The sequence below is a fragment of the Lactuca sativa genome, chromosome 7, assembly GCF_002870075.4.
Source record: "Lactuca sativa cultivar Salinas chromosome 7, Lsat_Salinas_v11, whole genome shotgun sequence".
NCBI lineage: Eukaryota > Viridiplantae > Streptophyta > Magnoliopsida > Asterales > Asteraceae > Lactuca > Lactuca sativa.
Genome location: NC_056629.2, coordinates 64,030,910 through 64,047,589, shown reverse-complemented (window position 1 = coordinate 64,047,589; position 16,680 = coordinate 64,030,910). Strand labels below are relative to the sequence as shown.

Genomic DNA, 16,680 nt, shown 5'->3' with positions numbered 1-16,680 from the left:
AAACTCATCTGACTCGCCGAGTTGTTCATACAACTCGCCAAGTTGTTCATACAACTCGCCGAGTATATGACAATCTTCATCGGACTTGCCGAGTTACTCATCCAACTCATCGAGTTCAAGTCCATCTTCATACGACTCGCTGAGTCAACCTTGCGACTCACCGAGTTCCTTCGGCCCTTAAGCCATACAGACTCATTTAAGCCATGCAATGGCTCCAAATTACAGATCCAAGCTTCTAGAACATCTTTTTCACGTAAAGTTGCAAACTTTACGTGTATGCATGGCTAAAAAGGCTCTTAATGGCAATTCTAAGCTCTTAATGGGGTTTCATGCACAAGGAGGGTTTCAATCACCCCCAAACCCGTAACTTTATGACTCTAGGACTTAGGAACGGTCCATATCTGAAGTTACAAATTCAGATCTAGCCCATAGCTCCCCATATCAACTCAAAATCCATAAAACCCTAAAACTCAACCAAAAGAAAAGAGATCTAGAAGGAAAGGGAAGTAAAGATTGCAACTTGATACCTCCAGAAGATGCTAGCTGTGGTAAGTTCTGCTTCCCACACCTTCCTTGCTTCAAGTCCTTTTCTCTTCAAGCTTTTCCCTCCTAGCCAACCTTCTTTCCAAGCTTAGATCACACCAAGAAGAGTACCACACGAATTAGGGTTTCACTGAGCTTCTCAAAGACTGTAAAGAGGCCAAAGGAGGCTGAGGCTCCTTTAAATAGGGTGCAAGACCCCGAGATTTAGGGTTTCATCTGCCAGCTCCTACTCGTCGAGTCCCTTCTTGGACTCGACGAGTAGGTCACTAAACACGCGATCCCACCCCACTGCTACTCGACGAGTGGGGCAACCAACTCGTCGAGTAGGACTTAAAACCAAGGAACCTTTTGTTTAATCAGTACCTGAGAATCGGGGCGTTAAACATCCGCACTATCCTCACAATAATATTCATCATCAAAAACTGGTTCATTATCTATGATTGGCTCATCATTCATGTAGGCTCATCAATCATGACTGGTTCATCATTCATAACTGACACATCATCCATGACTAGTTCATTACCCTGTATCACTTGGGAAGATCCACCAAATGTTCCATATGGCACAATGGACTGGGAGTAGTCTAATTTTTTCCTAGAAGATCCAACAACTTTTCCCTTCTTTTGGTTCCTATCTAGTTCAGGGGACACATCATTAACCAACTCCTCAATAATAACCTTTGTGGGGGACAAAAAAATAGTTGTTAACCCTTGTATGTCCATGCTCTATGTAGATACTTAAAAGGTTATTTTTTTTCCACATAATTTGACAATACATGCACATTCCCATCATTTCCTAGAGGTAAGAGACCAAAGTCCAACTCTACTTCTGGAATAAGAAAATGATAATACAAAGATTGCCCTTCTACGTACCCTATTTCTTGAACCATTGTATCCAACTCATGCACAGAGAAAACGTCAATATCTATGAAGTCAACATAGTTTATTGTTCTATCTACGTACCTTCTCCCAGGGCTTTTCGTGAGTATCCCACCATGATGGATTTTCAGTGTGAAGTAGTTGCTTATTCCCTCTGAAATAAAGAATAACAAAAAAAATTCAACTATTTGGGCGTAATTTCATATCGACAAAATCTATGATTAGTTTAGTAAATCACTTACAGTATATTCTTTCTAAATCATAGTTTGATGCTTTCGTCTATTTTGAACGAACTGACCATAACGTTAACACCATTATCGTTTTCAATCGAATTGGAAGATGATCCTCGCCTTGTGTTGTAGAAGACGAAGATGAATGCGAAAGGGTAATGGGGAGCTGGGGAAGATGATCTTTGTACTTAATTGCAGAGATTATACGTGTGTTATGTGCGAAGGGTTATTACATTGACTGCAAGCTGAAAAGACAAAATTACCCCTGCACTAACGGTTCAAAAGTGACGGGGTTAAGGTCAAGGACCAATTTCGCAATGAACTGAAACCTTAAGGAACATTCACGTGACTTTTAGCTAGGAAGTCCTCAAAGTGCGATATTATGTAAACCACAGGGACCAATTGTGAAATTTTGTCTAAAAAGAAAAATGAATTAAATGTATTTCACATCATTATATCAATATAGTTTTTGTGTTAACAAAATGATAAAAAAAATATAGTTTTATATTATAAAAGTCGATATGTTGGGATTATTAATAATTAGTAAATGGCTTTGTTTTTTCAAAAAAAAAAATGAAAAAAAATTCATTAATTGTCTCCATGGTTTGGATATTAGGAAGTAACTAAGTCACCAACTACTAAAACAAAATAATATGATTTTAAAGATAATATGATCAAAATTTAAGGCATTTTTTTATAAGAATCGTCGTTTTAAAAAAGGTATGTTCATTATATTTTATTGTGTTATTATAATTTCACTATATTCTTTTTAGGGATGAGCTTTAGAACCGGACCGGTTCGGAACCGTAACCGGTTTTCCTATATTATAAGAACCGGGAACTGGACCACCGGTTCTAGCGCCGGTTCCGGTTCCGGTCCCAGTTTTTCAGTTATTTTTCAAGCTAGAACCAGTTAAAATATTATAGATGATATGCTATCTTCCAAAGCTTGTAAATGATTCAATATTTAACCAAATTAAGACTTTTTATATTCTAAATTTAAGTACAAATACTAAATTACATGATGAAAAAAGAATCAGGTAATTCCGACTTTGTATGAGTGAGTTATGCGCATTTTAAAAACGGGACAGATTAAAAAAAAAATGTTGAAACAGAAAATACGCAACATTGATATGTTGTCTTTCGGGTCTATAACTGATTCAATATTTAACCAAAATATGTGTTTTTATAGTCTAAAATGAACTACAAACACCAAATTACATGCTGGAAAAAAAAAATAAAGTAATTCCAACGTCATATGAATGTGTTATGCTCATTTAAGAAAATTGGACAAATTAAAAAAAAATACACTAACATAGAAAAAACGCAGCATCGATATTCTTTGTTTCGGGGCATGTATCTGATTCAATATCTAACCAAAACATATATTTGTACAGTCAAAAATGAATTACAAACTCCAAATTACATTTTGGAAAAAAATCAAATAATTATGACTTCATATGAATAAGTTATGCGCATTTTAAAAAATGGAAAAAAAATATCAAACCGGTTCCGGTTTTTAGAACCGGGACCGGTTTTCATAAAAATGGAGAACTGGTAACCGGACCTTATTATCAATTCCGGTTCCGGTTCCGGTTCGGTTCCAACGTTTCTAATGCTCATCCCTAATTTTTAGAATGCATTATGTTATTATCATTTTACTACATTCTATCCGTTCCATATGATATTTTTAAATTGTAATCTTACGATATTCTCTATTTCTATCATATGATATTATTGTTCATTAATCTTAATGCATATGATATTATTGTTCTTTAATCTTAATGCATTATCTCTATATGTCTGACATAGAACATCTTCTATCTAATATATAATATATGTTTTATAATTTTCTAATCGAGTTTTTTCTTAAATAATTGTTTATTTAACTTTCTGATAGATGATATCATTTGTCTAGCACATGTATTTTCTTCGAATTGTTGTTTTTTGAAACTTATATATATATATATATATATATATATATATATATATATATATATATATATATATATATATTTGTGGAAAAATGATAAGTTTTTACACACAATCAACATGAATATGCTTTTTCTCTTCAATTGAAATTAAAGACGTAAAAATTTATCATTTGTCCACAAATGAATACACAGAATCGCAAATGAATATATTGTGTTCTCATGTTCTCAACCTTTTTGGTGTTCTCATTTGATCCTATATATATATATATATATATATATATATATATATATATATATATATATATATATATATATATTACCTTAATCTTGAATTAAGATCACACCATTTGTTAGATACAAGAAAATTAGTATGACAAGAACCTCTATTGGATTATAAAAATAATATAATAATATTATAATAAGATAATATTTTATGTATTTAATTGATTATAAAATCCAATATAAATAATAGAAAATTTTCATAAATGGTCCTTATGATTTTCATTTTGTCTCTAAAATAGTCTCAATGAATTTTGCCCATTAATGATCCTTACGGAACAAACCTTGCACACAAATTGTCTTGAATGTCTGTTTGAGTGCACTATTAACAATCCCCATGTGCCTTGCACATTAGCGATTTTTCGTTATTTATCAGTGGGGTTCTCTCTCTCTCTCTCTCTCTCTCTCTCTCTCTCTCTCTCCTTCATCGCCACTTATAGTATATTTATTAAGTTGTTTTATGAACACACGTTCAATACTTCCCCGAAATCAATCTCTGATTTCTGTTAATACTCGAACAAGATATTTTATAGTGATTCCATTTGAATTGTTTTGTTTGTTTTTGATTTTGTTAGGTTAAAAAAAATGAAAAATGAGGGTTTCACATGTAGGTTTCTCAAATTGACGAAGAAGATGAATGATCTGATGACAAAATCGTTCCTGAGTTTTGTAGATTTGAAGAAACAAGCCAAGAGATCGACATCAATTTTGAACAAACGGATCTCAAAAAAGGTGTGCAAGAAGCCAGCATCACTCCCTCCGATGAAACTTACCTTTTTAAATTCTTCCAAGAAGTACACATCAAATCCAACAACGGTCAAGAAAAAAAGAACTCCAATATACAAAAACAAAGGTCTAAAAAAGTGAGTTTTAGAAAAACGAAAAAAACACAGATCCAAAAATCGGAGGTCCAAGCTTTTGAAACTGGTTCGTGTGTGAGTTTTAAGAAATGTTGCAGATCCAGAAACTTGTCTTTTTTCTCATTTGATTTAAGTTACCATTTCAAATTTTGATTTGGGTTTATTTAATTAGATTTAGGTTACCATTTCACTTTTTGTCAAAGATGGATTGCAAACTAGCTTTTGAAGCTGGTTTTTCTTTCTGATACAGAGGTGAAGTAATGGGGACTCTGGTGAAATTGTTTGTAGTGGAGGTTTGTTAATTTGATGATAAACTTCCTGACTGAAATCTATTATGGAGGTTTGTTAATCTGCAATGGTGGTGGTGAGATTGCGAACTATCATAACCACAACCAAACACCACATGTTGTTCATTATCCCCGTTCTAACCTAATCATCACCATTTCACCACCCAAAACCATCATCATCTCATTTCGAACCCATCACATAGATGAACACCACCACACAGACGAATCAATTTTATAGAGTGTTTGTATGTGTGTGTCATGAATCGATGTTCTACAAATCAATTTTCTTGTGGATTTAAGAGAGTGACAGAGATACATCATACCAGTTAAAAATTACATAAAAGAGGGGCAATATAGTCTTTTCATATTATATTTGATAACTTATTTTATTTCCTTATTTTTATTAGTTTATTTTAGATTTTTTGCTCTTTTTATTAGTATTGCATTGTATATTCTTTATTTTCTTTATCATGGATCGTATCGGAGACTTTTTATTATGCATGAGGAATCTTGCAGGGTTTTGGAGCTTATCGCAATTGTGGATTCGAGTGAAGACGGACTTGTGGGCTCTCGAGGCGCTATTGGGCTTGGCGGATCTATAAAAGGAGATTTGGGCTTAAAAAGATAAAGGCTTGGATGAAGTGGGCTTGTGAAGATGGATCATGGATAATTAATTTGGGCTTGGAGCATCCATTTTTGTAGCTAAAAGATGATTGGCTAGTTTAAATCATATGGACATGGAGGGGACCAAAGGAATCTTTGGTAGTGGAAGGGTGGACTGGAGGAATGAAGGACCAATAGCATTACAACAACATTTGCGCGGGTGGAATTTTCGTCGAGCGGATACCCGCGCAACTGCCCAGCTTGGGCATTTTGGTCATTTGGCACACCATAACCTGGGGGGATCAGATCCATCAGCGAGATTCTCGATTTGGCACCATTGGAGACCTGTAGGAGGCGATTTTGGAGCTTGAAGACTCATTTCTTTTCATCTTTACAAGATATTGGTAGTTTCTTTATGCAATTAGACTTTTGTGATTGTTTTTCTATTGTCATGAGTGGCTAAACTCTTTATATTGGTTAACTTTGGTTAAAACCTTTGAATGTTTGTGGGTTTGTGAAGGATTCATGCTAGATTATCAATTATCTTATGTTTGTGGTTCTAGATTATATTTCTTATGCTTGTTTAATGCTTGATCATGATCTTGGCACTTGAATGAGCTATTGTTAGTTTATTTCTTTGGTTTTGCATTGAATCATTGAATTAACTTAGAACATGGGCTTTATGATGGTAAAAATCATCTCTAGTTTATGAATCATACCTCCTTTATGGATGTGTAAGCATTGACATCCTCTAGGAATTGGAGATTCCTTCTTTCTTAAGGCTAATTAACTTCTTAGGTTCAATTGCTTCAATTAAACCCTTGATCTTGATTAAGAAGGTGTGTTGTGGGCTTCCCCAACCTCCATACTACCTAAAAGGAATCTTGGCATATCATGCTTCATGATTGCTATAACCAATTTGGGATGAATGATAAGCTTCATGTTGAATCCTAATGATAAACACACAAATGTTCATTGTGTTGAATTGCCTTAGTTAACCAACTCTCTCCAATATTTGATCATCTCACTATTATGCTTAATTGAAAGTTTTTAGTTATTCAAGTCTTTTAGTTTTCAAGTAATCAAACACCCCCTTTTAGTTTAATTGTAGTTAGTTAGTTTATTTACAATAGTTCTTTTAGATTGCATTGGTGATTGATGATAAGTCCATTTTATGAATGTACTAAATTGTCATAAATCTGTTGAATTGATGTATAATTGTCCAAGAATGGCACTACTTTGATGATTTGTTAAACTTCATATGCAGGTCAATATATTGTACTAAAAGTGGGCGGAACCTGCAAGTAAAACGGATTGCTAAAGGAATGATGAAACGTTGCTAGGAAAATTGACCATGCTTCAATGTTTTGATCATATCTCAACTTCTGGAGCTTCGATTGACATGAGTAAAGAAGTTCTGGAAACTAGACAAGATTTGCTACAACTTTCGTGTTTTGTGTTTCTGCTAGTTATGTCGTTTTGACCACCAAAACTTGAACGGAAGATGAAGGACACCTCCAGGCGTCTAAGACGTCCCCTAGGATGTCCAGGTCAAACGGTCAGCATTGGGTCGTTATTTCAGAGAAGAAAAGAAGGGAGAGCCCCGTCGGCGTCTTACATGGCGTCTAAGACATCCCCTAGGACGTCTTTGCGTTTTAGGGATGTCCCGTGTTGGAACAATGTGTTTCAGAAAGTTTGGAAATTAAGGAAGGGCATCCTAGAAGGCGTCTAAGACGTCTCCTAAGACGTTTGACGTTTTTGGCCATTTTTTAGTGTATTTCAAGGACGGCAGAAGGCATGTTAGGACGTACAAAGAACGCTTGGGCGTTGTACACGACATCTAAGACGTCTCCTAGGACGTCCAACGTCCCACATCGCCTAGTTTCACTCTTTTCTGTCAAATAATATAAATAGGGACTTGTGCATTCGTTTTTAGGATTACCACCTGTGATTTTCAAATTTTTTCCTACGTTTTTAAGGCTTCTAAAACCCTTGAAAACATTTGGAAACACAAGTCCATTCCATTTCAATCGGGATTCAAGGCAAGATTCGATTCAATTCATCATCAAGCTATAAGTGAAGATCGTTTCATTGGTTAATCTTCATCAATTCTTTATTTTCCAGAATTATTTCTTCTTCCCCAAGGTTTATTTGTTCTATACTTTGATAATCATTACGCTACCTTTGTTTGATGATTCTACGTTTGTTTATGAATTCTATTATGTATTTTATTCATTTTAATCAAGTTACTTGTTTTATGAACTCAATGGAAGGCTAAACCGTTAGGGTTACTTCTGGGGATGTTTATGACTTTTGGATGAACACACTTGATTATTACTTGATTCTAATTAATTTCAATTGTTATTTTATGCTTCATATGATGATCTTTGGTAATGATAAGTGAAATTGGGTTGTATGAATTGTTTGATGTCATAATTAAGATAGTCTATTGTCAAATTCATCATTTGTTCCAAGTTCAATTAGTTTAGAAATAAAGACAAGTGATTGAAACAACATATATTATTCCAACTTATGATATTGAATGTTAACGCGGTAATAGGTAGTTGTAAGACATTTTATTGCTAGTTCACTAATTATCCCTAATCCATTTAGACATAAATGAGTAAGACAACTAGTTGAATGAACATCTAGTGTACCCAAAACTATGTGTTACAAGTTAATAAACCCCAATTGCATCTATGTAACTGAATTAGGATCCTAGGGAAGAAAGTGTGTGAATCTAAATTGTCCATAACTAAACCGGGAGTACTCTAGTTTTCTCATTGAGATTTTTATTTTTAATTAATAAATTTCCAAGCTTTTGTTTGAATTTTGTTTTAATCTTTTTCGTGACAATTGATAGTAATACTTTTCTTTTTATTGACTGCTTTGACACAAAGTTTAACCACGAACTCCTTGTGGATTCGACCCGACTTACCATATCTACTTAGGTTAGTTGGTTTATTTTTGATTGAGACAACGACCTCGATCAAAATTTGGCGCCGTTGCTGGGGACCACAAATTTTAATTATTATTATTATTATTATTATTATTATTATTATTATTATATATATATATATATATATATATATATATAATTAAAAAAAGAAGTTAAATACCCCCTCCCCAACTTTAAACCTTGGATCATCCTCGATACAAAAAATTAAAACACACAAAACGAAAAATAATAGTAAAAACACACCAAACCGCGGGTTGCCTCCCAAAAAGCGTTAAGTTTTACGTCTTCAGCCGGACGGTTTACCTCGACTAAATTGCATCTGAATATTGAGGTACCTCGAGCGATGTTTTCTCAACGAGTGTCGTTTCACCATCTACCATTCGAATGTATGGTTTGAGTCTTTGCCCGTTTACCTTGAATGATTCACCGCTTTTCGTGTCCTTGATTTCAATGGCACCGTGATCCGCCACATTTGTCACCACAAATGGTCCACTTTATTTACTCCGAAGCTTTCCGGGGAAGAGTTTGAGACGAGAGTTAAATAGCCACACCAATTGTCCTTCAAAGAATTGTTTCCGGACAATGTGTCGATTGTGAAATGCTTTCGTCTTTTCTTTATAGATTTTTGAGCTTTCGTAGGCTTCCTTTCGAATTTCTTCCAATTCAACAAGTTGGAGTTTTCTTTCCGTACCTGCATCACTCAATTCAAAATTAGCATTTTTATGGCCCACATGGCACGGTGTTCCAACTCCACCGGGAGATGGCATGGCTTCCCATAAACAAGCCGATACGGGGACATTCCAATGAGTGTCTTATAGGCTGTTCGATATGCCCATATTGCATCATCTAATCTTAGGGACCAATCTTTTCGGTCGGGACGAACAATCTTTTCCAAGATGCGCTTTATTTCCCTATTTGACACCTCTACTTGTCCACTTGTTTGTGGGTGATATGGAGTAGCAATCCTATGAGTGACACCATAATGTTTAAACAACTTTGCAAAATGCCAATTTTTAAAATGGGAACCCCCGTCACTAATAATCGTTCGAGGGATTCCATGCCTAGAAAAGATGTTCTTTTTGAAAAATTTACAAACAACACTATGGTCATTTGTACGTGTAGCCTCGACTTCAACCCAGTTTGATACATAATCAACGGCTACAAGAATGTATAGATTGCCAAAAGACATGGGGAATTGGCCCATAAAATCAATTCCCCATACATCAAAAATTTCAACTACTAAAATTGGGTTCATTGACATCATGTCCCGTCGTGAGATCCCCCCAACTTGTTGGCAACGAATACAAGCTTTAACAAATGTATGTGCATCTTTAAAAATAGAGGGCAAAAAAAACCGCTTTGTAGAACTCGGTGCCCTGTCTTTTTGGCACTAAAATGTCCCCCACATGCATATGAATGGTAGTGTCGAAGAATGTCTTCTTGCTCCGTATGTGGTACACATCTCCTAATCACTTGATCCACTCCAATTTTGAAAAGATCCGGGTCCTCCCATATGTAGTATTTTGTTTGAGAGTGGAAGAACCTTCTTTGTTGAGCATTCCAATACGATGGAGTTTCCCTTGTCACAAAGTAATTCACTAAATTAGCAAACCATGGTATAGTTTTGACAGCAAGAATATGCTCATCCAGAAAGTTTTCTTGAATAACTTCCTTTGAGTTATCTTTATTAGTTATTCTAGACAAATGATCCGCCACAACATTTTCGGAACCCTTTTTGTTGCGAATTTCAAGATCAAACTCTTGAAGAAGAAGGATCCATCTGATGAGACGTGGTGTGGCATCCTTCTTTTCCAAGAGGTGGCGAATGACACTATGGTCGGTAAAAATTACAACTTTAGATCCCCATATGTAAGATCTAAATTTGTCAAGCGCAAACATGACCGCAAGCAACTCTTTTTCGGTGGTAGTTTAATTCAATTGTGCATCCAAAAAAGTTTTGCTCGCATAACAAATTGCAACGGGTTTTTTATTCACCCGTTGTCCCAAAACTGCCCCTACCGCGTAATCACTCGCATCACACATAATTTCGAAAGGTAAAGTCCAATCGGGCGACTGCAAGATAGGGGCTTCAACAAGTTTGTTATTTAATGTGGTAAAAGATTCAAAACATGCTTTAACAAAGGAAAATGGTGCGTCTTTTAAAAGTAAATTACAAAGAGGTTTTGAGATTGCACTAAAATCCTTGATAAATCTTCGATAAAAGCCGGCATGTCCAAGAAAAGAACGGACGCCTTTTACCGAAGTTGGTGGGGGAAGAGTAGAAATAATTTGTACTTTGGCCCGGTCGACTTCAAAACCACGCTCGGAGACAACATGGCCAAGTACAATTCCCTCTTTTACCATAAAATGACTCTTCTCCCAACTTAAAACCAAATTAGACTCAATACAACGTTTCAAAACTTTTTCTAATTGGTCAAAACATGTCTCAAAACATGATCCAAAAATAGATAAATCATCCATGAAAACTTGTAATGCATCCCCCACCATGTCTGAAAAAATAGCCATCATACATCTTTGGAATGTGGCGGGGGCATTACACAAGCTGAATGGCATCCTTCGGAAAGCAAAGGTGCCATAGGGACACGTGAATGTGGTTTTGGATTGATCCTCGGGGTGGATGTCAATTTGATTATACCCCGAGTATCCATCCAAAAAACAATAAAACTTTTTACCAGACAATTTCTCAATTATTTGATCAATAAAAGGGAGAGGAAAATGGTCCTTTGATGTTGCAGCATTGAGTTTGCGATAGTCGATGCAAACTCTCCATCCGGTGACCGGTCTTGTTGAGATCTTCTCTCCATCTTCTGTATCTACCACTGTAATGCCCGACTTCTTTGGCACTGTCTGTGTCGGGCTCACCCAATCACTATCAGATATTGGGTGGATATTACCTGCATCAAGCCATTTCAGCACCTCCTTTTTAACAACTTCTCGCAGATTTGGGTTGAGCCTTCATTGTGCATCTCGGGATGGCTTTGCTCCAGCTTCAGTGATGATTCGATGCATACATGTGGCTGGACTAATTCCCTTCAAGTCTGCTATGGTCCATCCAAATGCTCCCTTGTACTTGGAAAGCACCTTCAGTAATGCGTCCTCCTGTGGACCTGTCAAATCAGAAGATATGATAATTGGTAAGTTCTCATTAGATCCTAAAAAAGAGTATTTAAGATGTGAAGGAAGAGTTTTAAGTTCAAGAGAGGGTGGCTCCTCCAGAGATGGCTTAAGTGGGTCCGAAAAACTTGTTGGCAATTTTTCAACTTGATAATTTCTTGGTGGCCTCTCTTGCTCAATAGCATTTTCAAATGCCTCCTCAACCATCTTGATGTCATCCAACTCTAAAACTTCGTCCCTGTCATTAGAAAGAAAAAACTCAAACGGATCGGGGTGTAAGATTTTAGGAGTGAATTGATGCACTAAGTCATCAACCACATCTACACGATAACATTCATAATCTGATGGTGAGTTAGGAAACGTATTAAAAATATTAATTCTAAGTTTCCTATTTCCAAAGGAGATATCCATGGCACCCGTTCTACAATTAATTTGTGCATTTATTTTTTCCAAAAACGTGCGACCCACAATAATAGAAGGTTGACTTTCTTTATAGGTGCTTTCAGTGTCAAGAACAAGAAAATCAACTGGGTAATAAAAATCTTCAACCTTAATGATGACATCTGATAATATACCCCGAGGAATTTTGGTTGACTTATCGGCCAATCGCAAAATAATATCAATTTGTTCCAAAGTGCCTAAGTCATGTTGATCAAAAAGATTTCCTGGGATTATATTAACACTAGCTCCAAGATCAAGGAGCGCCTTTTTGATATTAATATTACCTAGGGTAACAGAAATTAAAGGTGCCTTGGGATCCTTAAGCTTAGGTGGAAGTTTATTTGATATTATGGAACTCGCATGCTTGGTTAAGTCAATCTTTTTAGGGAGGTGTGCTTGGAGTTTGCGTTTTTGAACACACAAATCCTTCAAAAATTTAGCATAAGAAGGTACCTCCTTAATAAGTTTGACTAGCGGGATACTTATTTTAACTTGACTAAATAAATCCCACATGTCTTCCATTTTTGGCCCTCGCTTCCCAAAAGGAAAGGATGCCGGTTTCTCTAAAGCCGAAGGGTTTGGTGCGGTATTAACCTCCACACTATGCTCCCTAACTTTAGAGTCATCTTTACCCTTAACTACTTTTTGTTTTTCAGATTTGAAACCTTTCTCAAACTCTTCTTTTTCATCAAAAATGACCTCAATGTCACTGTCATTATCTAAAGTAGGAGCACTTACCTTGTTGTCAACCTTTTTCCCACTACGCAATGTGATTACCTCATTCACTTGATGCTCTTTTCCGGGTCTATGGGTATGAGATGGGTTGACTATTGTAGTGCTTGGAAACTTTCCATCTTCTCTTTTCCCAATTTGCTCCGCCGGTTGAGCAATCTGCTTCTCGATCGCAGCAATGGACTTGGAGTTAGTGTCAGTTTTCTGATATGTTTGGGTTATGAACTCCATGATTTTGTCCAACTTGTTGCGATCAACTTCCTCCTTCTTTGATGTTCCACCCTGGTTAAAGTTGGATTGTTGGAACTATTTTAGCTGATTTTGGTTTTGGTAATTCCCTTGATGGTTGTTGTTGTTGAAATTCCCATTGTTGTTGTAGTTCCCGCCTTGGTTGTAGTTCCGATTGAATGATCGTGGATTATTTGTGAATTGACCATAGCCGTGCACTTGACTGATTTCCTCTTGACTTCTCATGCACTCATCTGCAATGTGTCCTGAATCTCCACAGCTTACACATATCTTCTGTCCCTGCGAAAAAAACACACCTTTCTCTTTGCCTAGGCTAGAGAGTAGTAAGTCAATTTTTTTATTTAAAGAATTAATATCAGATTTGACTTCATTTTTCCAGTTTTTGTCTAGTCCAACTGAAGCAGCAGATGAAACTGTGTTGTCCCGTTTCTTAGCTGAGTAATTGGTTTTTGAACCATGAATCAACTGCTCCAAGAATCGCCAAGCGTCTTCACTATCTTGCATCATAATAGTGCCGCCAGACGAGGCATTAATCATGGTTTGATTGGCAGTGTCGACTCCATCATAAAAGAAACGTACAAGTTGCCAACGCGGAAATTCATGATGGGGACATGAACACAACAATTCCTTGAGGCGTTCAAATGCATCATGAAATTCTTCATTGGGTTTTTGTGCAAAATCTTGTATAGCTTTTCTTATTTCCGTTGTTTTACTAGCAGGGTAAAACTCTTGCAAAAATTTAGTTTTTAATTCCTCCCAAGTGGTAATACTATGGGGGTAAGAGAAGTGAACCAATACTTAGCTTTTTCTTTTAAAGTGAACAGAAATAAGTGAAGTCTAAAGGAGTCTCTATTAGTTCCTCGCGGGGTATTCGCGTTAGCAATTGCAAAGAACTCATAGAGGTGATTGTATGGATCATCAGTTTTATGGCCTCTAAAGACGGGTAAGACACTAATTAGTTATGGTCTTACTTCCACATGATGCTCATTTCCTTCCGCAAAGAGTATAGGTGAAGCATCATCATACTCTCCCGGCTGAAAATGAGACGCCACGGATTGTCTATTAGGCTGCGGAAAATAAAGATGAGGGAATTGGTTACCTTCGTTGTAGTATCCTCCATTTGCATTGTTGAATCCACCATTTGGATTACTTCGATATTGATTCCCAAAGCCTTGATTTCCGAATCCATCGTTGTAGTCATTGTTGACACCATTAGGGAAATTCTGGTTGTTCCAGTTATTGTTTTAGTTCCCGTTTCCACCCTGATTGCCTTGATTCCGTCTATTACCACCGTTGTGGTTCTGATTCCAACCAAGTCCATTATCACTTCCATCATCAAAATCCTAGTCATCCTCGTTACTACCATTACCACCATTACCAAATTGAGGACCGACATTTCTAGGATTTTGGTTTTGATTTCTAACATTACCACCGTTGTGGTTTCCTGCATTGCCTCCCATATTTTGTGCCCAATTTCCTCCATTCCCACCATTTTGGCCACGGTTGTTTCTATTTGGTTGTGGTTGCACTGGTTGGATGATTGGTGCACCGCCATTGTTGTTATTCCCATTATTCCCATTGTTGTTGTTTGGGAATTGAGGAGCTAGTGGTGGAACTGGTGGTGGAGGATTGTTGGCTGCATCCTCATGCCCCTCGATCACATCTTCCATGACAACATTATCTACACTCATGGTGTTGATGTTCCTTCTGGCGACCCGATTTGAGCGAGTTGTTCGTTCGATTTCTGGATCAAATGCAAGCGGTGAAGAGCGTCCGCTATGTCTTGTATGCATGCACCGGTGTGCCTACACCACACAAATAAAACAAAACGTGAACTGCAAACGAGAATTGAAAATGAAAGTAAAAGACTATAACTACTTAAACACAATAGCTCAAGCGCACAATCTCCCCGGCAACGACACCAAATTTTGATTGAGACAACGACCTCGATCAATTGAATACAACTATTTCCCCGAGGATCGATACCCCTTTTTACCATTATATTACGTTTTATTTGCAAACAAAGGGTGTAATTTGCTTGGTGGACTTGACATCCCATCAAGTTTTGGCGCCGTTTCCGGGGAAATTGGTTATTGTTATTTGATTGTTTATGCCTAGGTCTACAAGAACCGGTGAACTACTCTACAATCCGGAAATTGAAAAAGAAGAAAAAAGATTGAAAAAGTTAGCTAAACAAGCAAAGCAACAACAACTCGTTCAAGCTTCTTCCTCTTCTCCACTAATCAACATAGAAGATCAAGTTCATACTTCAAGTGATACCGACACCGAGCCGAATTCTCCAATTTTTGGTCAATCCTTTGAAGACATTCCTTTTGAAAACTACATAGCCATGAATCACACTCCACCTTTCAATCCCAACCCAAACCCAAATAATCAAGATGCTAATACCCCACCCCATCAACCAAGACAACAACCACAAGAACCTCTCGTTGATATGCCACCTTGGAATCAAACCCCTCCTCAAAACCAACCCAATTATCAACCCCGACAACCACACAACCAACAATTCCACCAAAACAACCAACCTCAAAACAATGCTTTTCAAATCCAACAAGTACATTACCCAAATCAACCCAATTACCAACACCCTCCAATGTACCAAATCCCAATGTACCCACAACAACAACCTCTCTACAACCAATACCCTAACTACCTACCTTATCCACCATCAATCTACAATCCCCAACAATACCCATACCCACCTTACCAACAACATCCCAATTACTTGCAACAATATCCCAACAACCCCAATCTACCCAATCCCCCTCAAGAGTTGACACTTAGACAAATGATGGAAACAGATGTTACTCATACACCTCTTGCTATTGTTTATCTCGCAAACCGCTGAGGAATTGAATTGAAATCAAGTTTCATACATCAACTTACCATGTTCCTTGGTTTGGATAGAGAAGATCCTCAAAAGCATTTAAAGTCCTTCCATATGATATGTGTTAGCATGTTGCCCGACCATGTGACATTGGATGATTTCAAGTTAATCGCCTTCCCGCTCACCTTGGAAGACAAAGCTAGAGAGTGGTTATTCAACTTACCACTAGGATCTATTCACACATGGGAAGAGTTACTCAAGGCCTTCAATAGCAAGTTTTATCCCACATCCCGGACATCAAGCCAAAGAAGTGACATTTTGGGGATTCGTCAAGGGGAGAATGAGACATTTCATGATTTTTGGGAGCGATTCAACAACTGATGTACAAGTTGTCCTCAACACAACATACCCGAACAACTACTTCTTCAACAATTTTATGAGGGTATGAATGAAAAAGATCGAAGGATGATTGATGCTTCAAGTGGTGGTGACATCTTCAACAAGACACCTCATGAAATCCGATCACTTTTTGGCACCATTTCTCAAAATCAAAGGAACTTTGGGACTCGAAATGAAATGAAGAGAAGTTCTCCACAAGTGGTTGGTGAAGTTAGCAACACTCAACACTTGGAATCAAAGCTCTTGGATTTGACTAATGTACTAAGTCAAATGGTGGTGGAAAGTGGTCAACAATTGGTGGTAT

At 36.9% G+C, this 16,680-nt stretch overlaps 1 non-coding gene across 1 annotated transcript; it reads left to right on the top strand.

Moving 5' to 3' along the window:
- Positions 1 to 13,724: 13,724 nt before the first annotated feature.
- Positions 13,725 to 13,831, top strand: LOC111877827 (small nucleolar RNA R71). The gene has a single exon (XR_002845541.1). It is a non-coding gene; the product is annotated as a small nucleolar RNA R71 (small nucleolar RNA).
- Positions 13,832 to 16,680: the final 2,849 nt, after the last annotated feature.